Below are 25638 nucleotides of genomic sequence, written 5' to 3' on the forward strand. Positions count from 1 at the left end.
AGGGATCTCCCCTTTTAATCCCATTATTTCAACACCTGTTGGACAATGCATGAGTGATAATGAGCTCATTGATTAAATGCAATTAATGAATAGATTGCCACCTCTTGTTGTGTGTCGTCTGTGTTTCTGTGTTTCCGGCATTTCACATTGGAACACCTCATTCACCTTCCTTGTCTTCTCTCCGCCCTCCCTTTTAGGTAAGTTAAAGAGCTGCACCTGAGCCAGCCACTGATTGATTGATTGATTGATTGATTGATTGATTGATTGATTGATTGATTGATTGATGCAGCACAACAGTCAAATAGTGGAGTGGAGTAGGGGAACAGCAAACAGCCAATAAAGCAGCCCGCCCGCTCGCCTGCCCGCCACAATGGACCTACCTGTGTACACTAGATGGATGTGATGGAATGTACTGTCGTCCCTACATTTCAAGAAGAAGTAAGAATTGCAGTTGCAACAAAGCCTTGCTTGCCTACAAAGAGAGCAGCAATTTGGATTTGTTACTATGTTACCTAGAAGAATAACAAACTGTGCAAGGATGGAGGTTGTAGGAGCAAGGAGAAGTTGTCTGTAAAGTTGGTGGATGCCTATTTTCCATTTTGCAGTCCCTTGTCTCCCTCTTGTGGCCTCCTGGAGGCAACTAGCTGTGCAAAAAAAAGACAGCCTGGCGGCCGGCTGTTGCAGTGTTGCCCTCTCAGGCAACACTGAGTGACTGACTGAGCCTCACCGTCTTATATAAAGTTCAGACGGAACTTTGCACGTGTCATAGTGGAGCCCTCAGGATTCCAGAGCCAGCTTTCTGACATCATAATGGGGCCTCAGAGATAAAAGCCTGGGCCCAGGCAGTGTTGGTCAGTGCTGCTCAGCAGGCAGCACTGGACTGGACTGGATTACAGCTGATACAAGGTGTGAAGGAACAAGGGGTGGCTGTGGGCATGCACTTGCTGCCGCTGCCAGTGTTTATCTGCATGGCAGCAGGGCATTTGGGCGTTGCCAGGAAGGCGTTTTTATGTAGATTCCTCCTCTTTCAGCACTGCATTGTGGTGCAAGCAAAAGAAGCAAATCCTGTCTGGCTTCCTCTCCGGCCTTTATTCACCTCCCGTGTAGCTGTGAGTGTGTGAGCCTGCAGGGCCCCATGGAATTGCCTAGAAGTAGGCTGAATCGCTGCAAGGGCTGAACAGCAGTATCGGGCAGGCTCGGGCAACGCGCGGCCCGTTCGGGTTATCGCTTCTCGGCCTTTTGGCTAAGATCAAGTGTAGTATCTGTTCTTATCAGTTTAATATCTGATACGTCCCCTATCTGGGGACCATATATTAAATGGATTTTTAGAACAGGGAGATGGAAATAGAGCTTGCTCTGTCCACTCCACGCATTGACCTGGTATTGCAGTATTTCCAGGACCGGTGCACCCTTTCCTTATGTGTTGACTAAAAGCAGATTCCAAAAGTGTTTTTTGTCTTTGCTATTGTTTCTGTCTTTCTGAAGGGATCTCCCCTTTTAATCCCATTATTTCAACACCTGTTGGACAATGCATGAGTGATAATGAGCTCATTGATTAAATGCAATTAATGAATAGATTGCCACCTCTTGTTGTGTGTCGTCTGTGTTTCTGTGTTTCCGGCATTTCACATTGGAACACCTCATTCACCTTCCTTGTCTTCTCTCCGCCCTCCCTTTTAGGTAAGTTAAAGAGCTGCACCTGAGCCAGCCACTGATTGATTGATTGATTGATTGATTGATTGATTGATTGATTGATTGATTGATTGATGCAGCACAACAGTCAAATAGTGGAGTGGAGTAGGGGAACAGCAAACAGCCAATAAAGCAGCCCGCCCGCTCGCCTGCCCGCCACAATGGACCTACCTGTGTACACTAGATGGATGTGATGGAATGTACTGTCGTCCCTACATTTCAAGAAGAAGTAAGAATTGCAGTTGCAACAAAGCCTTGCTTGCCTACAAAGAGAGCAGCAATTTGGATTTGTTACTATGTTACCTAGAAGAATAACAAACTGTGCAAGGATGGAGGTTGTAGGAGCAAGGAGAAGTTGTCTGTAAAGTTGGTGGATGCCTATTTTCCATTTTGCAGTCCCTTGTCTCCCTCTTGTGGCCTCCTGGAGGCAACTAGCTGTGCAAAAAAAAGACAGCCTGGCGGCCGGCTGTTGCAGTGTTGCCCTCTCAGGCAACACTGAGTGACTGACTGAGCCTCACCGTCTTATATAAAGTTCAGACGGAACTTTGCACGTGTCATAGTGGAGCCCTCAGGATTCCAGAGCCAGCTTTCTGACATCATAATGGGGCCTCAGAGATAAAAGCCTGGGCCCAGGCAGTGTTGGTCAGTGCTGCTCAGCAGGCAGCACTGGACTGGACTGGATTACAGCTGATACAAGGTGTGAAGGAACAAGGGGTGGCTGTGGGCATGCACTTGCTGCCGCTGCCAGTGTTTATCTGCATGGCAGCAGGGCATTTGGGCGTTGCCAGGAAGGCGTTTTTATGTAGATTCCTCCTCTTTCAGCACTGCATTGTGGTGCAAGCAAAAGAAGCAAATCCTGTCTGGCTTCCTCTCCGGCCTTTATTCACCTCCCGTGTAGCTGTGAGTGTGTGAGCCTGCAGGGCCCCATGGAATTGCCTAGAAGTAGGCTGAATCGCTGCAAGGGCTGAACAGCAGTATCGGGCAGGCTCGGGCAACGCGCGGCCCGTTCGGGTTATCGCTTCTCGGCCTTTTGGCTAAGATCAAGTGTAGTATCTGTTCTTATCAGTTTAATATCTGATACGTCCCCTATCTGGGGACCATATATTAAATGGATTTTTAGAACAGGGAGATGGAAATAGAGCTTGCTCTGTCCACTCCACGCATTGACCTGGTATTGCAGTATTTCCAGGACCGGTGCACCCTTTCCTTATGTGTTGACTAAAAGCAGATTCCAAAAGTGTTTTTTGTCTTTGCTATTGTTTCTGTCTTTCTGAAGGGATCTCCCCTTTTAATCCCATTATTTCAACACCTGTTGGACAATGCATGAGTGATAATGAGCTCATTGATTAAATGCAATTAATGAATAGATTGCCACCTCTTGTTGTGTGTCGTCTGTGTTTCTGTGTTTCCGGCATTTCACATTGGAACACCTCATTCACCTTCCTTGTCTTCTCTCCGCCCTCCCTTTTAGGTAAGTTAAAGAGCTGCACCTGAGCCAGCCACTGATTGATTGATTGATTGATTGATTGATTGATTGATTGATTGATTGATTGATGCAGCACAACAGTCAAATAGTGGAGTGGAGTAGGGGAACAGCAAACAGCCAATAAAGCAGCCCGCCCGCTCGCCTGCCCGCCACAATGGACCTACCTGTGTACACTAGATGGATGTGATGGAATGTACTGTCGTCCCTACATTTCAAGAAGAAGTAAGAATTGCAGTTGCAACAAAGCCTTGCTTGCCTACAAAGAGAGCAGCAATTTGGATTTGTTACTATGTTACCTAGAAGAATAACAAACTGTGCAAGGATGGAGGTTGTAGGAGCAAGGAGAAGTTGTCTGTAAAGTTGGTGGATGCCTATTTTCCATTTTGCAGTCCCTTGTCTCCCTCTTGTGGCCTCCTGGAGGCAACTAGCTGTGCAAAAAAAAGACAGCCTGGCGGCCGGCTGTTGCAGTGTTGCCCTCTCAGGCAACACTGAGTGACTGACTGAGCCTCACCGTCTTATATAAAGTTCAGACGGAACTTTGCACGTGTCATAGTGGAGCCCTCAGGATTCCAGAGCCAGCTTTCTGACATCATAATGGGGCCTCAGAGATAAAAGCCTGGGCCCAGGCAGTGTTGGTCAGTGCTGCTCAGCAGGCAGCACTGGACTGGACTGGATTACAGCTGATACAAGGTGTGAAGGAACAAGGGGTGGCTGTGGGCATGCACTTGCTGCCGCTGCCAGTGTTTATCTGCATGGCAGCAGGGCATTTGGGCGTTGCCAGGAAGGCGTTTTTATGTAGATTCCTCCTCTTTCAGCACTGCATTGTGGTGCAAGCAAAAGAAGCAAATCCTGTCTGGCTTCCTCTCCGGCCTTTATTCACCTCCCGTGTAGCTGTGAGTGTGTGAGCCTGCAGGGCCCCATGGAATTGCCTAGAAGTAGGCTGAATCGCTGCAAGGGCTGAACAGCAGTATCGGGCAGGCTCGGGCAACGCGCGGCCCGTTCGGGTTATCGCTTCTCGGCCTTTTGGCTAAGATCAAGTGTAGTATCTGTTCTTATCAGTTTAATATCTGATACGTCCCCTATCTGGGGACCATATATTAAATGGATTTTTAGAACAGGGAGATGGAAATAGAGCTTGCTCTGTCCACTCCACGCATTGACCTGGTATTGCAGTATTTCCAGGACCGGTGCACCCTTTCCTTATGTGTTGACTAAAAGCAGATTCCAAAAGTGTTTTTTGTCTTTGCTATTGTTTCTGTCTTTCTGAAGGGATCTCCCCTTTTAATCCCATTATTTCAACACCTGTTGGACAATGCATGAGTGATAATGAGCTCATTGATTAAATGCAATTAATGAATAGATTGCCACCTCTTGTTGTGTGTCGTCTGTGTTTCTGTGTTTCCGGCATTTCACATTGGAACACCTCATTCACCTTCCTTGTCTTCTCTCCGCCCTCCCTTTTAGGTAAGTTAAAGAGCTGCACCTGAGCCAGCCACTGATTGATTGATTGATTGATTGATTGATTGATTGATTGATTGATTGATTGATTGATTGATGCAGCACAACAGTCAAATAGTGGAGTGGAGTAGGGGAACAGCAAACAGCCAATAAAGCAGCCCGCCCGCTCGCCTGCCCGCCACAATGGACCTACCTGTGTACACTAGATGGATGTGATGGAATGTACTGTCGTCCCTACATTTCAAGAAGAAGTAAGAATTGCAGTTGCAACAAAGCCTTGCTTGCCTACAAAGAGAGCAGCAATTTGGATTTGTTACTATGTTACCTAGAAGAATAACAAACTGTGCAAGGATGGAGGTTGTAGGAGCAAGGAGAAGTTGTCTGTAAAGTTGGTGGATGCCTATTTTCCATTTTGCAGTCCCTTGTCTCCCTCTTGTGGCCTCCTGGAGGCAACTAGCTGTGCAAAAAAAAGACAGCCTGGCGGCCGGCTGTTGCAGTGTTGCCCTCTCAGGCAACACTGAGTGACTGACTGAGCCTCACCGTCTTATATAAAGTTCAGACGGAACTTTGCACGTGTCATAGTGGAGCCCTCAGGATTCCAGAGCCAGCTTTCTGACATCATAATGGGGCCTCAGAGATAAAAGCCTGGGCCCAGGCAGTGTTGGTCAGTGCTGCTCAGCAGGCAGCACTGGACTGGACTGGATTACAGCTGATACAAGGTGTGAAGGAACAAGGGGTGGCTGTGGGCATGCACTTGCTGCCGCTGCCAGTGTTTATCTGCATGGCAGCAGGGCATTTGGGCGTTGCCAGGAAGGCGTTTTTATGTAGATTCCTCCTCTTTCAGCACTGCATTGTGGTGCAAGCAAAAGAAGCAAATCCTGTCTGGCTTCCTCTCCGGCCTTTATTCACCTCCCGTGTAGCTGTGAGTGTGTGAGCCTGCAGGGCCCCATGGAATTGCCTAGAAGTAGGCTGAATCGCTGCAAGGGCTGAACAGCAGTATCGGGCAGGCTCGGGCAACGCGCGGCCCGTTCGGGTTATCGCTTCTCGGCCTTTTGGCTAAGATCAAGTGTAGTATCTGTTCTTATCAGTTTAATATCTGATACGTCCCCTATCTGGGGACCATATATTAAATGGATTTTTAGAACAGGGAGATGGAAATAGAGCTTGCTCTGTCCACTCCACGCATTGACCTGGTATTGCAGTATTTCCAGGACCGGTGCACCCTTTCCTTATGTGTTGACTAAAAGCAGATTCCAAAAGTGTTTTTTGTCTTTGCTATTGTTTCTGTCTTTCTGAAGGGATCTCCCCTTTTAATCCCATTATTTCAACACCTGTTGGACAATGCATGAGTGATAATGAGCTCATTGATTAAATGCAATTAATGAATAGATTGCCACCTCTTGTTGTGTGTCGTCTGTGTTTCTGTGTTTCCGGCATTTCACATTGGAACACCTCATTCACCTTCCTTGTCTTCTCTCCGCCCTCCCTTTTAGGTAAGTTAAAGAGCTGCACCTGAGCCAGCCACTGATTGATTGATTGATTGATTGATTGATTGATTGATTGATTGATTGATTGATTGATTGATTGATGCAGCACAACAGTCAAATAGTGGAGTGGAGTAGGGGAACAGCAAACAGCCAATAAAGCAGCCCGCCCGCTCGCCTGCCCGCCACAATGGACCTACCTGTGTACACTAGATGGATGTGATGGAATGTACTGTCGTCCCTACATTTCAAGAAGAAGTAAGAATTGCAGTTGCAACAAAGCCTTGCTTGCCTACAAAGAGAGCAGCAATTTGGATTTGTTACTATGTTACCTAGAAGAATAACAAACTGTGCAAGGATGGAGGTTGTAGGAGCAAGGAGAAGTTGTCTGTAAAGTTGGTGGATGCCTATTTTCCATTTTGCAGTCCCTTGTCTCCCTCTTGTGGCCTCCTGGAGGCAACTAGCTGTGCAAAAAAAAGACAGCCTGGCGGCCGGCTGTTGCAGTGTTGCCCTCTCAGGCAACACTGAGTGACTGACTGAGCCTCACCGTCTTATATAAAGTTCAGACGGAACTTTGCACGTGTCATAGTGGAGCCCTCAGGATTCCAGAGCCAGCTTTCTGACATCATAATGGGGCCTCAGAGATAAAAGCCTGGGCCCAGGCAGTGTTGGTCAGTGCTGCTCAGCAGGCAGCACTGGACTGGACTGGATTACAGCTGATACAAGGTGTGAAGGAACAAGGGGTGGCTGTGGGCATGCACTTGCTGCCGCTGCCAGTGTTTATCTGCATGGCAGCAGGGCATTTGGGCGTTGCCAGGAAGGCGTTTTTATGTAGATTCCTCCTCTTTCAGCACTGCATTGTGGTGCAAGCAAAAGAAGCAAATCCTGTCTGGCTTCCTCTCCGGCCTTTATTCACCTCCCGTGTAGCTGTGAGTGTGTGAGCCTGCAGGGCCCCATGGAATTGCCTAGAAGTAGGCTGAATCGCTGCAAGGGCTGAACAGCAGTATCGGGCAGGCTCGGGCAACGCGCGGCCCGTTCGGGTTATCGCTTCTCGGCCTTTTGGCTAAGATCAAGTGTAGTATCTGTTCTTATCAGTTTAATATCTGATACGTCCCCTATCTGGGGACCATATATTAAATGGATTTTTAGAACAGGGAGATGGAAATAGAGCTTGCTCTGTCCACTCCACGCATTGACCTGGTATTGCAGTATTTCCAGGACCGGTGCACCCTTTCCTTATGTGTTGACTAAAAGCAGATTCCAAAAGTGTTTTTTGTCTTTGCTATTGTTTCTGTCTTTCTGAAGGGATCTCCCCTTTTAATCCCATTATTTCAACACCTGTTGGACAATGCATGAGTGATAATGAGCTCATTGATTAAATGCAATTAATGAATAGATTGCCACCTCTTGTTGTGTGTCGTCTGTGTTTCTGTGTTTCCGGCATTTCACATTGGAACACCTCATTCACCTTGTCTTCTCTCCGCCCTCCCTTTTAGGTAAGTTAAAGAGCTGCACCTGAGCCAGCCACTGATTGATTGATTGATTGATTGATTGATTGATTGATTGATTGATTGATTGATTGATGCAGCACAACAGTCAAATAGTGGAGTGGAGTAGGGGAACAGCAAACAGCCAATAAAGCAGCCCGCCCGCTCGCCTGCCCGCCACAATGGACCTACCTGTGTACACTAGATGGATGTGATGGAATGTACTGTCGTCCCTACATTTCAAGAAGAAGTAAGAATTGCAGTTGCAACAAAGCCTTGCTTGCCTACAAAGAGAGCAGCAATTTGGATTTGTTACTATGTTACCTAGAAGAATAACAAACTGTGCAAGGATGGAGGTTGTAGGAGCAAGGAGAAGTTGTCTGTAAAGTTGGTGGATGCCTATTTTCCATTTTGCAGTCCCTTGTCTCCCTCTTGTGGCCTCCTGGAGGCAACTAGCTGTGCAAAAAAAAGACAGCCTGGCGGCCGGCTGTTGCAGTGTTGCCCTCTCAGGCAACACTGAGTGACTGACTGAGCCTCACCGTCTTATATAAAGTTCAGACGGAACTTTGCACGTGTCATAGTGGAGCCCTCAGGATTCCAGAGCCAGCTTTCTGACATCATAATGGGGCCTCAGAGATAAAAGCCTGGGCCCAGGCAGTGTTGGTCAGTGCTGCTCAGCAGGCAGCACTGGACTGGACTGGATTACAGCTGATACAAGGTGTGAAGGAACAAGGGGTGGCTGTGGGCATGCACTTGCTGCCGCTGCCAGTGTTTATCTGCATGGCAGCAGGGCATTTGGGCGTTGCCAGGAAGGCGTTTTTATGTAGATTCCTCCTCTTTCAGCACTGCATTGTGGTGCAAGCAAAAGAAGCAAATCCTGTCTGGCTTCCTCTCCGGCCTTTATTCACCTCCCGTGTAGCTGTGAGTGTGTGAGCCTGCAGGGCCCCATGGAATTGCCTAGAAGTAGGCTGAATCGCTGCAAGGGCTGAACAGCAGTATCGGGCAGGCTCGGGCAACGCGCGGCCCGTTCGGGTTATCGCTTCTCGGCCTTTTGGCTAAGATCAAGTGTAGTATCTGTTCTTATCAGTTTAATATCTGATACGTCCCCTATCTGGGGACCATATATTAAATGGATTTTTAGAACAGGGAGATGGAAATAGAGCTTGCTCTGTCCACTCCACGCATTGACCTGGTATTGCAGTATTTCCAGGACCGGTGCACCCTTTCCTTATGTGTTGACTAAAAGCAGATTCCAAAAGTGTTTTTTGTCTTTGCTATTGTTTCTGTCTTTCTGAAGGGATCTCCCCTTTTAATCCCATTATTTCAACACCTGTTGGACAATGCATGAGTGATAATGAGCTCATTGATTAAATGCAATTAATGAATTCTGTGTTTCTGTGTTTCCGGCATTTCACATTGGAACACCTCATTCACCTTCCTTGTCTTCTCTCCGCCCTCCCTTTTAGGTAAGTTAAAGAGCTGCACCTGAGCCAGCCACTGATTGATTGATTGATTGATTGATTGATTGATTGATTGATTGATTGATTGATTGATGCAGCACAACAGTCAAATAGTGGAGTGGAGTAGGGGAACAGCAAACAGCCAATAAAGCAGCCCGCCCGCTCGCCTGCCCGCCACAATGGACCTACCTGTGTACACTAGATGGATGTGATGGAATGTACTGTCGTCCCTACATTTCAAGAAGAAGTAAGAATTGCAGTTGCAACAAAGCCTTGCTTGCCTACAAAGAGAGCAGCAATTTGGATTTGTTACTATGTTACCTAGAAGAATAACAAACTGTGCAAGGATGGAGGTTGTAGGAGCAAGGAGAAGTTGTCTGTAAAGTTGGTGGATGCCTATTTTCCATTTTGCAGTCCCTTGTCTCCCTCTTGTGGCCTCCTGGAGGCAACTAGCTGTGCAAAAAAAAGACAGCCTGGCGGCCGGCTGTTGCAGTGTTGCCCTCTCAGGCAACACTGAGTGACTGACTGAGCCTCACCGTCTTATATAAAGTTCAGACGGAACTTTGCACGTGTCATAGTGGAGCCCTCAGGATTCCAGAGCCAGCTTTCTGACATCATAATGGGGCCTCAGAGATAAAAGCCTGGGCCCAGGCAGTGTTGGTCAGTGCTGCTCAGCAGGCAGCACTGGACTGGACTGGATTACAGCTGATACAAGGTGTGAAGGAACAAGGGGTGGCTGTGGGCATGCACTTGCTGCCGCTGCCAGTGTTTATCTGCATGGCAGCAGGGCATTTGGGCGTTGCCAGGAAGGCGTTTTTATGTAGATTCCTCCTCTTTCAGCACTGCATTGTGGTGCAAGCAAAAGAAGCAAATCCTGTCTGGCTTCCTCTCCGGCCTTTATTCACCTCCCGTGTAGCTGTGAGTGTGTGAGCCTGCAGGGCCCCATGGAATTGCCTAGAAGTAGGCTGAATCGCTGCAAGGGCTGAACAGCAGTATCGGGCAGGCTCGGGCAACGCGCGGCCCGTTCGGGTTATCGCTTCTCGGCCTTTTGGCTAAGATCAAGTGTAGTATCTGTTCTTATCAGTTTAATATCTGATACGTCCCCTATCTGGGGACCATATATTAAATGGATTTTTAGAACAGGGAGATGGAAATAGAGCTTGCTCTGTCCACTCCACGCATTGACCTGGTATTGCAGTATTTCCAGGACCGGTGCACCCTTTCCTTATGTGTTGACTAAAAGCAGATTCCAAAAGTGTTTTTTGTCTTTGCTATTGTTTCTGTCTTTCTGAAGGGATCTCCCCTTTTAATCCCATTATTTCAACACCTGTTGGACAATGCATGAGTGATAATGAGCTCATTGATTAAATGCAATTAATGAATAGATTGCCACCTCTTGTTGTGTGTCGTCTGTGTTTCTGTGTTTCCGGCATTTCACATTGGAACACCTCATTCACCTTCCTTGTCTTCTCTCCGCCCTCCCTTTTAGGTAAGTTAAAGAGCTGCACCTGAGCCAGCCACTGATTGATTGATTGATTGATTGATTGATTGATTGATTGATTGATTGATTGATTGATTGATGCAGCACAACAGTCAAATAGTGGAGTGGAGTAGGGGAACAGCAAACAGCCAATAAAGCAGCCCGCCCGCTCGCCTGCCCGCCACAATGGACCTACCTGTGTACACTAGATGGATGTGATGGAATGTACTGTCGTCCCTACATTTCAAGAAGAAGTAAGAATTGCAGTTGCAACAAAGCCTTGCTTGCCTACAAAGAGAGCAGCAATTTGGATTTGTTACTATGTTACCTAGAAGAATAACAAACTGTGCAAGGATGGAGGTTGTAGGAGCAAGGAGAAGTTGTCTGTAAAGTTGGTGGATGCCTATTTTCCATTTTGCAGTCCCTTGTCTCCCTCTTGTGGCCTCCTGGAGGCAACTAGCTGTGCAAAAAAAAGACAGCCTGGCGGCCGGCTGTTGCAGTGTTGCCCTCTCAGGCAACACTGAGTGACTGACTGAGCCTCACCGTCTTATATAAAGTTCAGACGGAACTTTGCACGTGTCATAGTGGAGCCCTCAGGATTCCAGAGCCAGCTTTCTGACATCATAATGGGGCCTCAGAGATAAAAGCCTGGGCCCAGGCAGTGTTGGTCAGTGCTGCTCAGCAGGCAGCACTGGACTGGACTGGATTACAGCTGATACAAGGTGTGAAGGAACAAGGGGTGGCTGTGGGCATGCACTTGCTGCCGCTGCCAGTGTTTATCTGCATGGCAGCAGGGCATTTGGGCGTTGCCAGGAAGGCGTTTTTATGTAGATTCCTCCTCTTTCAGCACTGCATTGTGGTGCAAGCAAAAGAAGCAAATCCTGTCTGGCTTCCTCTCCGGCCTTTATTCACCTCCCGTGTAGCTGTGAGTGTGTGAGCCTGCAGGGCCCCATGGAATTGCCTAGAAGTAGGCTGAATCGCTGCAAGGGCTGAACAGCAGTATCGGGCAGGCTCGGGCAACGCGCGGCCCGTTCGGGTTATCGCTTCTCGGCCTTTTGGCTAAGATCAAGTGTAGTATCTGTTCTTATCAGTTTAATATCTGATACGTCCCCTATCTGGGGACCATATATTAAATGGATTTTTAGAACAGGGAGATGGAAATAGAGCTTGCTCTGTCCACTCCACGCATTGACCTGGTATTGCAGTATTTCCAGGACCGGTGCACCCTTTCCTTATGTGTTGACTAAAAGCAGATTCCAAAAGTGTTTTTTGTCTTTGCTATTGTTTCTGTCTTTCTGAAGGGATCTCCCCTTTTAATCCCATTATTTCAACACCTGTTGGACAATGCATGAGTGATAATGAGCTCATTGATTAAATGCAATTAATGAATAGATTGCCACCTCTTGTTGTGTGTCGTCTGTGTTTCTGTGTTTCCGGCATTTCACATTGGAACACCTCATTCACCTTCCTTGTCTTCTCTCCGCCCTCCCTTTTAGGTAAGTTAAAGAGCTGCACCTGAGCCAGCCACTGATTGATTGATTGATTGATTGATTGATTGATTGATTGATTGATTGATTGATTGATTGATTGATTGATGCAGCACAACAGTCAAATAGTGGAGTGGAGTAGGGGAACAGCAAACAGCCAATAAAGCAGCCCGCCCGCTCGCCTGCCCGCCACAATGGACCTACCTGTGTACACTAGATGGATGTGATGGAATGTACTGTCGTCCCTACATTTCAAGAAGAAGTAAGAATTGCAGTTGCAACAAAGCCTTGCTTGCCTACAAAGAGAGCAGCAATTTGGATTTGTTACTATGTTACCTAGAAGAATAACAAACTGTGCAAGGATGGAGGTTGTAGGAGCAAGGAGAAGTTGTCTGTAAAGTTGGTGGATGCCTATTTTCCATTTTGCAGTCCCTTGTCTCCCTCTTGTGGCCTCCTGGAGGCAACTAGCTGTGCAAAAAAAAGACAGCCTGGCGGCCGGCTGTTGCAGTGTTGCCCTCTCAGGCAACACTGAGTGACTGACTGAGCCTCACCGTCTTATATAAAGTTCAGACGGAACTTTGCACGTGTCATAGTGGAGCCCTCAGGATTCCAGAGCCAGCTTTCTGACATCATAATGGGGCCTCAGAGATAAAAGCCTGGGCCCAGGCAGTGTTGGTCAGTGCTGCTCAGCAGGCAGCACTGGACTGGACTGGATTACAGCTGATACAAGGTGTGAAGGAACAAGGGGTGGCTGTGGGCATGCACTTGCTGCCGCTGCCAGTGTTTATCTGCATGGCAGCAGGGCATTTGGGCGTTGCCAGGAAGGCGTTTTTATGTAGATTCCTCCTCTTTCAGCACTGCATTGTGGTGCAAGCAAAAGAAGCAAATCCTGTCTGGCTTCCTCTCCGGCCTTTATTCACCTCCCGTGTAGCTGTGAGTGTGTGAGCCTGCAGGGCCCCATGGAATTGCCTAGAAGTAGGCTGAATCGCTGCAAGGGCTGAACAGCAGTATCGGGCAGGCTCGGGCAACGCGCGGCCCGTTCGGGTTATCGCTTCTCGGCCTTTTGGCTAAGATCAAGTGTAGTATCTGTTCTTATCAGTTTAATATCTGATACGTCCCCTATCTGGGGACCATATATTAAATGGATTTTTAGAACAGGGAGATGGAAATAGAGCTTGCTCTGTCCACTCCACGCATTGACCTGGTATTGCAGTATTTCCAGGACCGGTGCACCCTTTCCTTATGTGTTGACTAAAAGCAGATTCCAAAAGTGTTTTTTGTCTTTGCTATTGTTTCTGTCTTTCTGAAGGGATCTCCCCTTTTAATCCCATTATTTCAACACCTGTTGGACAATGCATGAGTGATAATGAGCTCATTGATTAAATGCAATTAATGAATAGATTGCCACCTCTTGTTGTGTGTCGTCTGTGTTTCTGTGTTTCCGGCATTTCACATTGGAACACCTCATTCACCTTCCTTGTCTTCTCTCCGCCCTCCCTTTTAGGTAAGTTAAAGAGCTGCACCTGAGCCAGCCACTGATTGATTGATTGATTGATTGATTGATTGATTGATTGATTGATTGATTGATTGATTGATTGATGCAGCACAACAGTCAAATAGTGGAGTGGAGTAGGGGAACAGCAAACAGCCAATAAAGCAGCCCGCCCGCTCGCCTGCCCGCCACAATGGACCTACCTGTGTACACTAGATGGATGTGATGGAATGTACTGTCGTCCCTACATTTCAAGAAGAAGTAAGAATTGCAGTTGCAACAAAGCCTTGCTTGCCTACAAAGAGAGCAGCAATTTGGATTTGTTACTATGTTACCTAGAAGAATAACAAACTGTGCAAGGATGGAGGTTGTAGGAGCAAGGAGAAGTTGTCTGTAAAGTTGGTGGATGCCTATTTTCCATTTTGCAGTCCCTTGTCTCCCTCTTGTGGCCTCCTGGAGGCAACTAGCTGTGCAAAAAAAAGACAGCCTGGCGGCCGGCTGTTGCAGTGTTGCCCTCTCAGGCAACACTGAGTGACTGACTGAGCCTCACCGTCTTATATAAAGTTCAGACGGAACTTTGCACGTGTCATAGTGGAGCCCTCAGGATTCCAGAGCCAGCTTTCTGACATCATAATGGGGCCTCAGAGATAAAAGCCTGGGCCCAGGCAGTGTTGGTCAGTGCTGCTCAGCAGGCAGCACTGGACTGGACTGAATTACAGCTGATACAAGGTGTGAAGGAACAAGGGGTGGCTGTGGGCATGCACTTGCTGCCGCTGCCAGTGTTTATCTGCATGGCAGCAGGGCATTTGGGCGTTTGGGCGTTGCCAGGAAGGCGTTTTTATGTAGATTCCTCCTCTTTCAGCACTGCATTGTGGTGCAAGCAAAAGAAGCAAATCCTGTCTGGCTTCCTCTCCGGCCTTTATTCACCTCCCGTGTAGCTGTGAGTGTGTGAGCCTGCAGGGCCCCATGGAATTGCCTAGAAGTAGGCTGAATCGCTGCAAGGGCTGAACAGCAGTATCGGGCAGGCTCGGGCAACGCGCGGCCCGTTCGGGTTATCGCTTCTCGGCCTTTTGGCTAAGATCAAGTGTAGTATCTGTTCTTATCAGTTTAATATCTGATACGTCCCCTATCTGGGGACCATATATTAAATGGATTTTTAGAACAGGGAGATGGAAATAGAGCTTGCTCTGTCCACTCCACGCATTGACCTGGTATTGCAGTATTTCCAGGACCGGTGCACCCTTTCCTTATGTGTTGACTAAAAGCAGATTCCAAAAGTGTTTTTTGTCTTTGCTATTGTTTCTGTCTTTCTGAAGGGATCTCCCCTTTTAATCCCATTATTTCAACACCTGTTGGACAATGCATGAGTGATAATGAGCTCATTGATTAAATGCAATTAATGAATAGATTGCCACCTCTTGTTGTGTGTCGTCTGTGTTTCTGTGTTTCCGGCATTTCACATTGGAACACCTCATTCACCTTCCTTGTCTTCTCTCCGCCCTCCCTTTTAGGTAAGTTAAAGAGCTGCACCTGAGCCAGCCACTGATTGATTGATTGATTGATTGATTGATTGATTGATTGATTGATTGATGCAGCACAACAGTCAAATAGTGGAGTTAGGGGAACAGCAAACAGCCAATAAAGCAGCCCGCCCGCTCGCCTGCCCGCCACAATGGACCTACCTGTGTACACTAGATGGATGTGATGGAATGTACTGTCGTCCCTACATTTCAAGAAGAAGTAAGAATTGCAGTTGCAACAAAGCCTTGCTTGCCTACAAAGAGAGCAGCAATTTGGATTTGTTACTATGTTACCTAGAAGAATAACAAACTGTGCAAGGATGGAGGTTGTAGGAGCAAGGAGAAGTTGTCTGTAAAGTTGGTGGATGCCTATTTTCCATTTTGCAGTCCCTTGTCTCCCTCTTGTGGCCTCCTGGAGGCAACTAGCTGTGCAAAAAAAAGACAGCCTGGCGGCCGGCTGTTGCAGTGTTGCCCTCTCAGGCAACACTGAGTGACTGACTGAGCCTCACCGTCTTATATAAAGTTCAGACGGAACTTTGCACGTGTCATAGTGGAGCCCTCAGGATTCCAGAGCCAGCTTTCTGACATCATAATGGGGCCTCAGAGATAAAAGCCTGGGCCCAGGCAGTGTTGGTCAGTGCTGCTCAGCAGGCAGCACTGGACTGGACTGGATTACAGCTGATACAAGGTGTGAAGGAACAAGGGGTGGCTGTGGGCATGCACTTGCTGCCGCTGCCAGTGTTTATCTGCATGGCAGCAGGGCATTTGGGCGTTGCCAGGAAGGCGTTTTTATGTAGATTCCTCCTCTTTCAGCACTGCATTGTGGTGCAAGCAAAAGAAGCAAATCCTGTCTGGCTTCCTCTCCGGCCTTTATTCACCTCCCGTGTAGCTGTGAGTGTGTGAGCCTGCAGGGCCCCATGGAATTGCCTAGAAGTAGGCTGAATCGCTGCAAGGGCTGAACAGCAGTATCGGGCAGGCTCGGGCAACGCGCGGCCCGTTCGGGTTATCGCTTCTCGGCCTTTTGGCTAAGATCAAGTGTAGTATCTGTTCTTATCAGTTTAATATCTGATACGTCCCCTATCTGGGGACCATATATTAAATGGATTTTTAGAACAGGGAGATGGAAATAGAGCTTGCTCTGTCCACTCCACGCATTGACCTGGTATTGCAGTATTTCCAGGACCGGTGCACCCTTTCCTTATGTGTTGACTAAAAGCAGATTCCAAAAGTGTTTTTTGTCTTTGCTATTGTTTCTGTCTTTCTGAAGGGATCTCCCCTTTTAATCCCATTATTTCAACACCTGTTGGACAATGCATGAGTGATAATGAGCTCATTGATTAAATGCAATTAATGAATAGATTGCCACCTCTTGTTGTGTGTCGTCTGTGTTTCTGTGTTTCCGGCATTTCACATTGGAACACCTCATTCACCTTCCTTGTCTTCTCTCCGCCCTCCCTTTTAGGTAAGTTAAAGAGCTGCACCTGAGCCAGCCACTGATTGATTGATTGATTGATTGATTGATTGATTGATTGATTGATTGATGCAGCACAACAGTCAAATAGTGGAGTGGAGTAGGGGAACAGCAAACAGCCAATAAAGCAGCCCGCCCGCTCGCCTGCCCGCCACAATGGACCTACCTGTGTACACTAGATGGATGTGATGGAATGTACTGTCGTCCCTACATTTCAAGAAGAAGTAAGAATTGCAGTTGCAACAAAGCCTTGCTTGCCTACAAAGAGAGCAGCAATTTGGATTTGTTACTATGTTACCTAGAAGAATAACAAACTGTGCAAGGATGGAGGTTGTAGGAGCAAGGAGAAGTTGTCTGTAAAGTTGGTGGATGCCTATTTTCCATTTTGCAGTCCCTTGTCTCCCTCTTGTGGCCTCCTGGAGGCAACTAGCTGTGCAAAAAAAAGACAGCCTGGCGGCCGGCTGTTGCAGTGTTGCCCTCTCAGGCAACACTGAGTGACTGACTGAGCCTCACCGTCTTATATAAAGTTCAGACGGAACTTTGCACGTGTCATAGTGGAGCCCTCAGGATTCCAGAGCCAGCTTTCTGACATCATAATGGGGCCTCAGAGATAAAAGCCTGGGCCCAGGCAGTGTTGGTCAGTGCTGCTCAGCAGGCAGCACTGGACTGGAATGGATTACAGCTGATACAAGGTGTGAAGGAACAAGGGGTGGCTGTGGGCATGCACTTGCTGCCGCTGCCAGTGTTTATCTGCATGGCAGCAGGGCATTTGGGCGTTGCCAGGAAGGCGTTTTTATGTAGATTCCTCCTCTTTCAGCACTGCATTGTGGTGCAAGCAAAAGAAGCAAATCCTGTCTGGCTTCCTCTCCGGCCTTTATTCACCTCCCGTGTAGCTGTGAGTGTGTGAGCCTGCAGGGCCCCATGGAATTGCCTAGAAGTAGGCTGAATCGCTGCAAGGGCTGAACAGCAGTATCGGGCAGGCTCGGGCAACGCGCGGCCCGTTCGGGTTATCGCTTCTCGGCCTTTTGGCTAAGATCAAGTGTAGTATCTGTTCTTATCAGTTTAATATCTGATACGTCCCCTATCTGGGGACCATATATTAAATGGATTTTTAGAACAGGGAGATGGAAATAGAGCTTGCTCTGTCCACTCCACGCATTGACCTGGTATTGCAGTATTTCCAGGACCGGTGCACCCTTTCCTTATGTGTTGACTAAAAGCAGATTCCAAAAGTGTTTTTTGTCTTTGCTATTGTTTCTGTCTTTCTGAAGGGATCTCCCCTTTTAATCCCATTATTTCAACACCTGTTGGACAATGCATGAGTGATAATGAGCTCATTGATTAAATGCAATTAATGAATAGATTGCCACCTCTTGTTGTGTGTCGTCTGTGTTTCTGTGTTTCCGGCATTTCACATTGGAACACCTCATTCACCTTCCTTGTCTTCTCTCCGCCCTCCCTTTTAGGTAAGTTAAAGAGCTGCACCTGAGCCAGCCACTGATTGATTGATTGATTGATTGATTGATTGATTGATTGATTGATTGATTGATTGATGCAGCACAACAGTCAAATAGTGGAGTGGAGTAGGGGAACAGCAAACAGCCAATAAAGCAGCCCGCCCGCTCGCCTGCCCGCCACAATGGACCTACCTGTGTACACTAGATGGATGTGATGGAATGTACTGTCGTCCCTACATTTCAAGAAGAAGTAAGAATTGCAGTTGCAACAAAGCCTTGCTTGCCTACAAAGAGAGCAGCAATTTGGATTTGTTACTATGTTACCTAGAAGAATAACAAACTGTGCAAGGATGGAGGTTGTAGGAGCAAGGAGAAGTTGTCTGTAAAGTTGGTGGATGCCTATTTTCCATTTTGCAGTCCCTTGTCTCCCTCTTGTGGCCTCCTGGAGGCAACTAGCTGTGCAAAAAAAAGACAGCCTGGCGGCCGGCTGTTGCAGTGTTGCCCTCTCAGGCAACACTGAGTGACTGACTGAGCCTCACCGTCTTATATAAAGTTCAGACGGAACTTTGCACGTGTCATAGTGGAGCCCTCAGGATTCCAGAGCCAGCTTTCTGACATCATAATGGGGCCTCAGAGATAAAAGCCTGGGCCCAGGCAGTGTTGGTCAGTGCTGCTCAGCAGGCAGCACTGGACTGGACTGGATTACAGCTGATACAAGGTGTGAAGGAACAAGGGGTGGCTGTGGGCATGCACTTGCTGCCGCTGCCAGTGTTTATCTGCATGGCAGCAGGGCATTTGGGCGTTGCCAGGAAGGCGTTTTTATGTAGATTCCTCCTCTTTCAGCACTGCATTGTGGTGCAAGCAAAAGAAGCAAATCCTGTCTGGCTTCCTCTCCGGCCTTTATTCACCTCCCGTGTAGCTGTGAGTGTGTGAGCCTGCAGGGCCCCATGGAATTGCCTAGAAGTAGGCTGAATCGCTGCAAGGGCTGAACAGCAGTATCGGGCAGGCTCGGGCAACGCGCGGCCCGTTCGGGTTATCGCTTCTCGGCCTTTTGGCTAAGATCAAGTGTAGTATCTGTTCTTATCAGTTTAATATCTGATACGTCCCCTATCTGGGGACCATATATTAAATGGATTTTTAGAACAGGGAGATGGAAATAGAGCTTGCTCTGTCCACTCCACGCATTGACCTGGTATTGCAGTATTTCCAGGACCGGTGCACCCTTTCCTTATGTGTTGACTAAAAGCAGATTCCAAAAGTGTTTTTTGTCTTTGCTATTGTTTCTGTCTTTCTGAAGGGATCTCCCCTTTTAATCCCATTATTTCAACACCTGTTGGACAATGCATGAGTGATAATGAGCTCATTGATTAAATGCAATTAATGAATAGATTGCCACCTCTTGTTGTGTGTCGTCTGTGTTTCTGTGTTTCCGGCATTTCACATTGGAACACCTCATTCACCTTCCTTGTCTTCTCTCCGCCCTCCCTTTTAGGTAAGTTAAAGAGCTGCACCTGAGCCAGCCACTGATCGATTGATTGATTGATTGATTGATTGATTGATTGATTGATTGATTGATTGATTGATGCAGCACAACAGTCAAATAGTGGAGTGGAGTAGGGGAACAGCAAACAGCCAATAAAGCAGCCCGCCCGCTCGCCTGCCCGCCACAATGGACCTACCTGTGTACACTAGATGGATGTGATGGAATGTACTGTCGTCCCTACATTTCAAGAAGAAGTAAGAATTGCAGTTGCAACAAAGCCTTGCTTGCCTACAAAGAGAGCAGCAATTTGGATTTGTTACTATGTTACCTAGAAGAATAACAAACTGTGCAAGGATGGAGGTTGTAGGAGCAAGGAGAAGTTGTCTGTAAAGTTGGTGGATGCCTATTTTCCATTTTGCAGTCCCTTGTCTCCCTCTTGTGGCCTCCTGGAGGCAACTAGCTGTGCAAAAAAAAGACAGCCTGGCGGCCGGCTGTTGCAGTGTTGCCCTCTCAGGCAACACTGAGTGACTGACTGAGCCTCACAGTCTTATATAAAGTTCAGACGGAACTTTGCACGTGTCATAGTGGAGCCCTCAGGATTCCAGAGCCAGCTTTCTGACATCATAATGGGGCCTCAGAGATAAAAGCCTGGGCCCAGGCAGTGTTGGTCAGTGCTGCTCAGCAGGCAGCACTGGACTGGACTGGATTACAGCTGATACAAGGTGTGAAGGAACAAGGGTTGGCTGTGGGCATGCACTTGCTGCCGCTGCCAGTGTTTATCTGCATGGCAGCAGGGCATTTGGGCGTTGCCAGGAAGGCGTTTTTATGTAGATTCCTTCTCTTTCAGCACTGCATTGTGGTGCAAGCAAAAGAAGCAAATCCTGTCTGGCTTCCTCTCCGGCCTTTATTCACCTCCCGTGTAGCTGTGAGTGTGTGAGCCTGCAGGGCCCCATGGAATTGCCTAGAAGTAGGCTGAATCGCTGCAAGGGCTGAACAGCAGTATCGGGCAGGCTCGGGCAACGCGCGGCCCGTTCGGGTTATCGCTTCTCGGCCTTTTGGCTAAGATCAAGTGTAGTATCTGTTCTTATCAGTTTAATATCTGATACGTCCCCTATCTGGGGACCATATATTAAATGGATTTTTAGAACAGGGAGATGGAAATAGAGCTTGCTCTGTCCACTCCACGCATTGACCTGGTATTGCAGTATTTCCAGGACCGGTGCACCCTTTCCTTATGTGTTGACTAAAAGCAGATTCCAAAAGTGTTTTTTGTCTTTGCTATTGTTTCTGTCTTTCTGAAGGGATCTCCCCTTTTAATCCCATTATTTCAACACCTGTTGGACAATGCATGAGTGATAATGAGCTCATTGATTAAATGCAATTAATGAATAGATTGCCACCTCTTGTTGTGTGTCGTCTGTGTTTCTGTGTTTCCGGCATTTCACATTGGAACACCTCATTCACCTTCCTTGTCTTCTCTCCGCCCTCCCTTTTAGGTAAGTTAAAGAGCTGCACCTGAGCCAGCCACTTGATTGATTGATTGATTGATTGATTGATTGATTGATGCAGCACAACAGTCAAATAGTGGAGTGGAGTAGGGGAACAGCAAACAGCCAATAAAGCAGCCCGCCCGCTCGCCTGCCCGCCACAATGGACCTACCTGTGTACACTAGATGGATGTGATGGAATGTACTGTCGTCCCTACATTTCAAGAAGAAGTAAGAATTGCAGTTGCAACAAAGCCTTGCTTGCCTACAAAGAGAGCAGCAATTTGGATTTGTTACTATGTTACCTAGAAGAATAACAAACTGTGCAAGGATGGAGGTTGTAGGAGCAAGGAGAAGTTGTCTGTAAAGTTGGTGGATGCCTATTTTCCATTTTGCAGTCCCTTGTCTCCCTCTTGTGGCCTCCTGGAGGCAACTAGCTGTGCAAAAAAAAGACAGCCTGGCGGCCGGCTGTTGCAGTGTTGCCCTCTCAGGCAACACTGAGTGACTGACTGAGCCTCACCGTCTTATATAAAGTTCAGACGGAACTTTGCACGTGTCATAGTGGAGCCCTCAGGATTCCAGAGCCAGCTTTCTGACATCATAATGGGGCCTCAGAGATAAAAGCCTGGGCCCAGGCAGTGTTGGTCAGTGCTGCTCAGCAGGCAGCACTGGACTGGACTGGATTACAGCTGATACAAGGTGTGAAGGAACAAGGGGTGGCTGTGGGCATGCACTTGCTGCCGCTGCCAGTGTTTATCTGCATGGCAGCAGGGCATTTGGGCGTTGCCAGGAAGGCGTTTTTATGTAGATTCCTCCTCTTTCAGCACTGCATTGTGGTGCAAGCAAAAGAAGCAAATCCTGTCTGGCTTCCTCTCCGGCCTTTATTCACCTCCCGTGTAGCTGTGAGTGTGTGAGCCTGCAGGGCCCCATGGAATTGCCTAGAAGTAGGCTGAATCGCTGCAAGGGCTGAACAGCAGTATCGGGCAGGCTCGGGCAACGCGCGGCCCGTTCGGGTTATCGCTTCTCGGCCTTTTGGCTAAGATCAAGTGTAGTATCTGTTCTTATCAGTTTAATATCTGATACGTCCCCTATCTGGGGACCATATATTAAATGGATTTTTAGAACAGGGAGATGGAAATAGAGCTTGCTCTGTCCACTCCACGCATTGACCTGGTATTGCAGTATTTCCAGGACCGGTGCACCCTTTCCTTATGTGTTGACTAAAAGCAGATTCCAAAAGTGTTTTTTGTCTTTGCTATTGTTTCTGTCTTTCTGAAGGGATCTCCCCTTTTAATCCCATTATTTCAACACCTGTTGGACAATGCATGAGTGATAATGAGCTCATTGATTAAATGCAATTAATGAATAGATTGCCACCTCTTGTTGTGTGTCGTCTGTGTTTCTGTGTTTCCGGCATTTCACATTGGAACACCTCATTCACCTTCCTTGTCTTCTCTCCGCCCTCCCTTTTAGATAAGTTAAAGAGCTGCACCTGAGCCAGCCACTGATTGATTGATTGATTGATTGATTGATTGATTGATTGATTGATTGATTGATTGATGCAGCACAACAGTCAAATAGTGGAGTGGAGTAGGGGAACAGCAAACAGCCAATAAAGCAGCCCGCCCGCTCGCCTGCCCGCCACAATGGACCTACCTGTGTACACTAGATGGATGTGATGGAATGTACTGTCGTCCCTACATTTCAAGAAGAAGTAAGAATTGCAGTTGCAACAAAGCCTTGCTTGCCTACAAAGAGAGCAGCAATTTGGATTTGTTACTATGTTACCTAGAAGAATAACAAACTGTGCAAGGATGGAGGTTGTAGGAGCAAGGAGAAGTTGTCTGTAAAGTTGGTGGATGCCTATTTTCCATTTTGCAGTCCCTTGTCTCCCTCTTGTGGCCTCCTGGAGGCAACTAGCTGTGCAAAAAAAAGACAGCCTGGCGGCCGGCTGTTGCAGTGTTGCCCTCTCAGGCAACACTAAGTGACTGACTGAGCCTCACCGTCTTATATAAAGTTCAGACGGAACTTTGCACGTGTCATAGTGGAGCCCTCAGGATTCCAGAGCCAGCTTTCTGACATCATAATGGGGCCTCAGAGATAAAAGCCTGGGCCCAGGCAGTGTTGGTCAGTGCTGCTCAGCAGGCAGCACTGGACTGGACTGGATTACAGCTGATACAAGGTGTGAAGGAACAAGGGGTGGCTGTGGGCATGCACTTGCTGCCGCTGCCAGTGTTTATCTGCATGGCAGCAGGGCATTTGGGCGTTGCCAGGAAGGCGTTTTTATGTAGATTCCTCCTCTTTCAGCACTGCATTGTGGTGCAAGCAAAAGAAGCAAATCCTGTCTGGCTTCCTCTCCGGCCTTTATTCACCTCCCGTGTAGCTGTGAGTGTGTGAGCCTGCAGGACCCCATGGAATTGCCTAGAAGTAGGCTGAATCGCTGCAAGGGCTGAACAGCAGTATCGGGCAGGCTCGGGCAACGCGCGGCCCGTTCGGGTTATCGCTTCTCGGCCTTTTGGCTAAGATCAAGTGTAGTATCTGTTCTTATCAGTTTAATATCTGATACGTCCCCTATCTGGGGACCATATATTAAATGGATTTTTAGAACAGGGAGATGGAAATAGAGCTTGCTCTGTCCACTCCACGCATTGACCTGGTATTGCAGTATTTCCAGGACCGGTGCACCCTTTCCTTATGTGTTGACTAAAAGCAGATTCCAAAAGTGTTTTTTGTCTTTGCTATTGTTTCTGTCTTTCTGAAGGGATCTCCCCTTTTAATCCCATTATTTCAACACCTGTTGGACAATGCATGAGTGATAATGAGCTCATTGATTAAATGCAATTAATGAATAGATTGCCACCTCTTGTTGTGTGTCGTCTGTGTTTCTGTGTTTCCGGCATTTCACATTGGAACACCTCATTCACCTTCCTTGTCTTCTCTCCGCCCTCCCTTTTAGGTAAGTTAAAGAGCTGCACCTGAGCCAGCCACTGATTGATTGATTGATTGATTGATTGATTGATTGATTGATTGATTGATGCAGCACAACAGTCAAATAGTGGAGTGGAGTAGGGGAACAGCAAACAGCCAATAAAGCAGCCCGCCCGCTCGCCTGCCCGCCACAATGGACCTACCTGTGTACACTAGATGGATGTGATGGAATGTACTGTCGTCCCTACATTTCAAGAAGAAGTAAGAATTGCAGTTGCAACAAAGCCTTGCTTGCCTACAAAGAGAGCAGCAATTTGGATTTGTTACTATGTTACCTAGAAGAATAACAAACTGTGCAAGTATGGAGGTTGTAGGAGCAAGGAGAAGTTGTCTGTAAAGTTGGTGGATGCCTATTTTCCATTTTGCAGTCCCTTGTCTCCCTCTTGTGGCCTCCTGGAGGCAACTAGCTGTGCAAAAAAAAGACAGCCTGGCGGCCGGCTGTTGCAGTGTTGCCCTCTCAGGCAACACTGAGTGACTGACTGAGCCTCACCGTCTTATATAAAGTTCAGACGGAACTTTGCACGTGTCATAGTGGAGCCCTCAGGATTCCAGAGCCAGCTTTCTGACATCATAATGGGGCCTCAGAGATAAAAGCCTGGGCCCAGGCAGTGTTGGTCAGTGCTGCTCAGCAGGCAGCACTGGACTGGACTGGATTACAGCTGATACAAGGTGTGAAGGAACAAGGGGTGGCTGTGGGCATGCACTTGCTGCCGCTGCCAGTGTTTATCTGCATGGCAGCAGGGCATTTGGGCGTTGCCAGGAAGGCGTTTTTATGTAGATTCCTCCTCTTTCAGCACTGCATTGTGGTGCAAGCAAAAGAAGCAAATCCTGTCTGGCTTCCTCTCCGGCCTTTATTCACCTCCCGTGTAGCTGTGAGTGTGTGAGCCTGCAGGGCCCCATGGAATTGCCTAGAAGTAGGCTGAATCGCTGCAAGGGCTGAACAGCAGTATCGGGCAGGCTCGGGCAACGCGCGGCCCGTTCGGGTTATCGCTTCTCGGCCTTTTGGCTAAGATCAAGTGTAGTATCTGTTCTTATCAGTTTAATATCTGATACGTCCCCTATCTGGGGACCATATATTAAATGGATTTTTAGAACAGGGAGATGGAAATAGAGCTTGCTCTGTCCACTCCACGCATTGACCTGGTATTGCAGTATTTCCAGGACCGGTGCACCCTTTCCTTATGTGTTGACTAAAAGCAGATTCCAAAAGTGTTTTTTGTCTTTGCTATTGTTTCTGTCTTTCTGAAGGGATCTCCCCTTTTAATCCCATTATTTCAACACCTGTTGGACAATGCATGAGTGATAATGAGCTCATTGATTAAATGCAATTAATGAATAGATTGCCACCTCTTGTTGTGTGTCGTCTGTGTTTCTGTGTTTCCGGCATTTCACATTGGAACACCTCATTCACCTTCCTTGTCTTCTCTCCGCCCTCCCTTTTAGGTAAGTTAAAGAGCTGCACCTGAGCCAGCCACTGATTGATTGATTGATTGATTGATTGATTGATTGATTGATTGATTGATTGATGCAGCACAACAGTCAAATAGTGGAGTGGAGTAGGGGAACAGCAAACAGCCAATAAAGCAGCCCGCCCGCTCGCCTGCCCGCCACAATGGACCTACCTGTGTACACTAGATGGATGTGATGGAATGTACTGTCGTCCCTACATTTCAAGAAGAAGTAAGAATTGCAGTTGCAACAAAGCC

General features: G+C 47.6%; 17 non-coding genes across 17 annotated transcripts; all 17 read left to right on the forward strand.

Moving 5' to 3' along the window:
* Positions 1–1223: 1223 nt before the first annotated feature.
* On the forward strand, positions 1224–1414 carry LOC142724862 (U2 spliceosomal RNA). Its single transcript, XR_012876332.1, has one exon. It is a non-coding gene; the product is annotated as a U2 spliceosomal RNA (small nuclear RNA).
* Positions 1415–2706: 1292 nt separating this feature from the next.
* LOC142724865 (U2 spliceosomal RNA) lies at positions 2707–2897 on the forward strand. Its single transcript, XR_012876334.1, has one exon. It is a non-coding gene; the product is annotated as a U2 spliceosomal RNA (small nuclear RNA).
* Positions 2898–4185: 1288 nt separating this feature from the next.
* LOC142724866 (U2 spliceosomal RNA) lies at positions 4186–4376 on the forward strand. Its single transcript, XR_012876335.1, has one exon. It is a non-coding gene; the product is annotated as a U2 spliceosomal RNA (small nuclear RNA).
* Positions 4377–5672: 1296 nt separating this feature from the next.
* On the forward strand, positions 5673–5863 carry LOC142724867 (U2 spliceosomal RNA). The gene has a single exon (XR_012876336.1). It is a non-coding gene; the product is annotated as a U2 spliceosomal RNA (small nuclear RNA).
* A 1300-nt stretch (positions 5864–7163) lies between these two features.
* LOC142724868 (U2 spliceosomal RNA) lies at positions 7164–7354 on the forward strand. The gene has a single exon (XR_012876337.1). It is a non-coding gene; the product is annotated as a U2 spliceosomal RNA (small nuclear RNA).
* A 1288-nt stretch (positions 7355–8642) lies between these two features.
* On the forward strand, positions 8643–8833 carry LOC142724869 (U2 spliceosomal RNA). The gene has a single exon (XR_012876338.1). It is a non-coding gene; the product is annotated as a U2 spliceosomal RNA (small nuclear RNA).
* Positions 8834–10099: 1266 nt separating this feature from the next.
* LOC142724870 (U2 spliceosomal RNA) lies at positions 10100–10290 on the forward strand. The gene has a single exon (XR_012876339.1). It is a non-coding gene; the product is annotated as a U2 spliceosomal RNA (small nuclear RNA).
* A 1296-nt stretch (positions 10291–11586) lies between these two features.
* Positions 11587–11777, forward strand: LOC142724871 (U2 spliceosomal RNA). The gene has a single exon (XR_012876340.1). It is a non-coding gene; the product is annotated as a U2 spliceosomal RNA (small nuclear RNA).
* A 1304-nt stretch (positions 11778–13081) lies between these two features.
* LOC142724872 (U2 spliceosomal RNA) lies at positions 13082–13272 on the forward strand. Its single transcript, XR_012876341.1, has one exon. It is a non-coding gene; the product is annotated as a U2 spliceosomal RNA (small nuclear RNA).
* Positions 13273–14580: 1308 nt separating this feature from the next.
* On the forward strand, positions 14581–14771 carry LOC142724873 (U2 spliceosomal RNA). Its single transcript, XR_012876342.1, has one exon. It is a non-coding gene; the product is annotated as a U2 spliceosomal RNA (small nuclear RNA).
* A 1280-nt stretch (positions 14772–16051) lies between these two features.
* Positions 16052–16242, forward strand: LOC142724874 (U2 spliceosomal RNA). Its single transcript, XR_012876343.1, has one exon. It is a non-coding gene; the product is annotated as a U2 spliceosomal RNA (small nuclear RNA).
* Positions 16243–17526: 1284 nt separating this feature from the next.
* Positions 17527–17717, forward strand: LOC142724877 (U2 spliceosomal RNA). The gene has a single exon (XR_012876345.1). It is a non-coding gene; the product is annotated as a U2 spliceosomal RNA (small nuclear RNA).
* A 1292-nt stretch (positions 17718–19009) lies between these two features.
* LOC142724878 (U2 spliceosomal RNA) lies at positions 19010–19200 on the forward strand. The gene has a single exon (XR_012876346.1). It is a non-coding gene; the product is annotated as a U2 spliceosomal RNA (small nuclear RNA).
* Positions 19201–20496: 1296 nt separating this feature from the next.
* LOC142724879 (U2 spliceosomal RNA) lies at positions 20497–20687 on the forward strand. Its single transcript, XR_012876347.1, has one exon. It is a non-coding gene; the product is annotated as a U2 spliceosomal RNA (small nuclear RNA).
* Positions 20688–21960: 1273 nt separating this feature from the next.
* Positions 21961–22151, forward strand: LOC142724880 (U2 spliceosomal RNA). The gene has a single exon (XR_012876348.1). It is a non-coding gene; the product is annotated as a U2 spliceosomal RNA (small nuclear RNA).
* Positions 22152–23443: 1292 nt separating this feature from the next.
* LOC142724881 (U2 spliceosomal RNA) lies at positions 23444–23634 on the forward strand. Its single transcript, XR_012876349.1, has one exon. It is a non-coding gene; the product is annotated as a U2 spliceosomal RNA (small nuclear RNA).
* Positions 23635–24918: 1284 nt separating this feature from the next.
* LOC142724882 (U2 spliceosomal RNA) lies at positions 24919–25109 on the forward strand. Its single transcript, XR_012876350.1, has one exon. It is a non-coding gene; the product is annotated as a U2 spliceosomal RNA (small nuclear RNA).
* Positions 25110–25638: the final 529 nt, after the last annotated feature.

Source organism: Rhinoderma darwinii, unplaced genomic scaffold (genome assembly GCF_050947455.1).
Source record: "Rhinoderma darwinii isolate aRhiDar2 unplaced genomic scaffold, aRhiDar2.hap1 Scaffold_593, whole genome shotgun sequence".
Classification (NCBI taxonomy): Eukaryota; Metazoa; Chordata; class Amphibia; order Anura; family Rhinodermatidae; genus Rhinoderma; species Rhinoderma darwinii.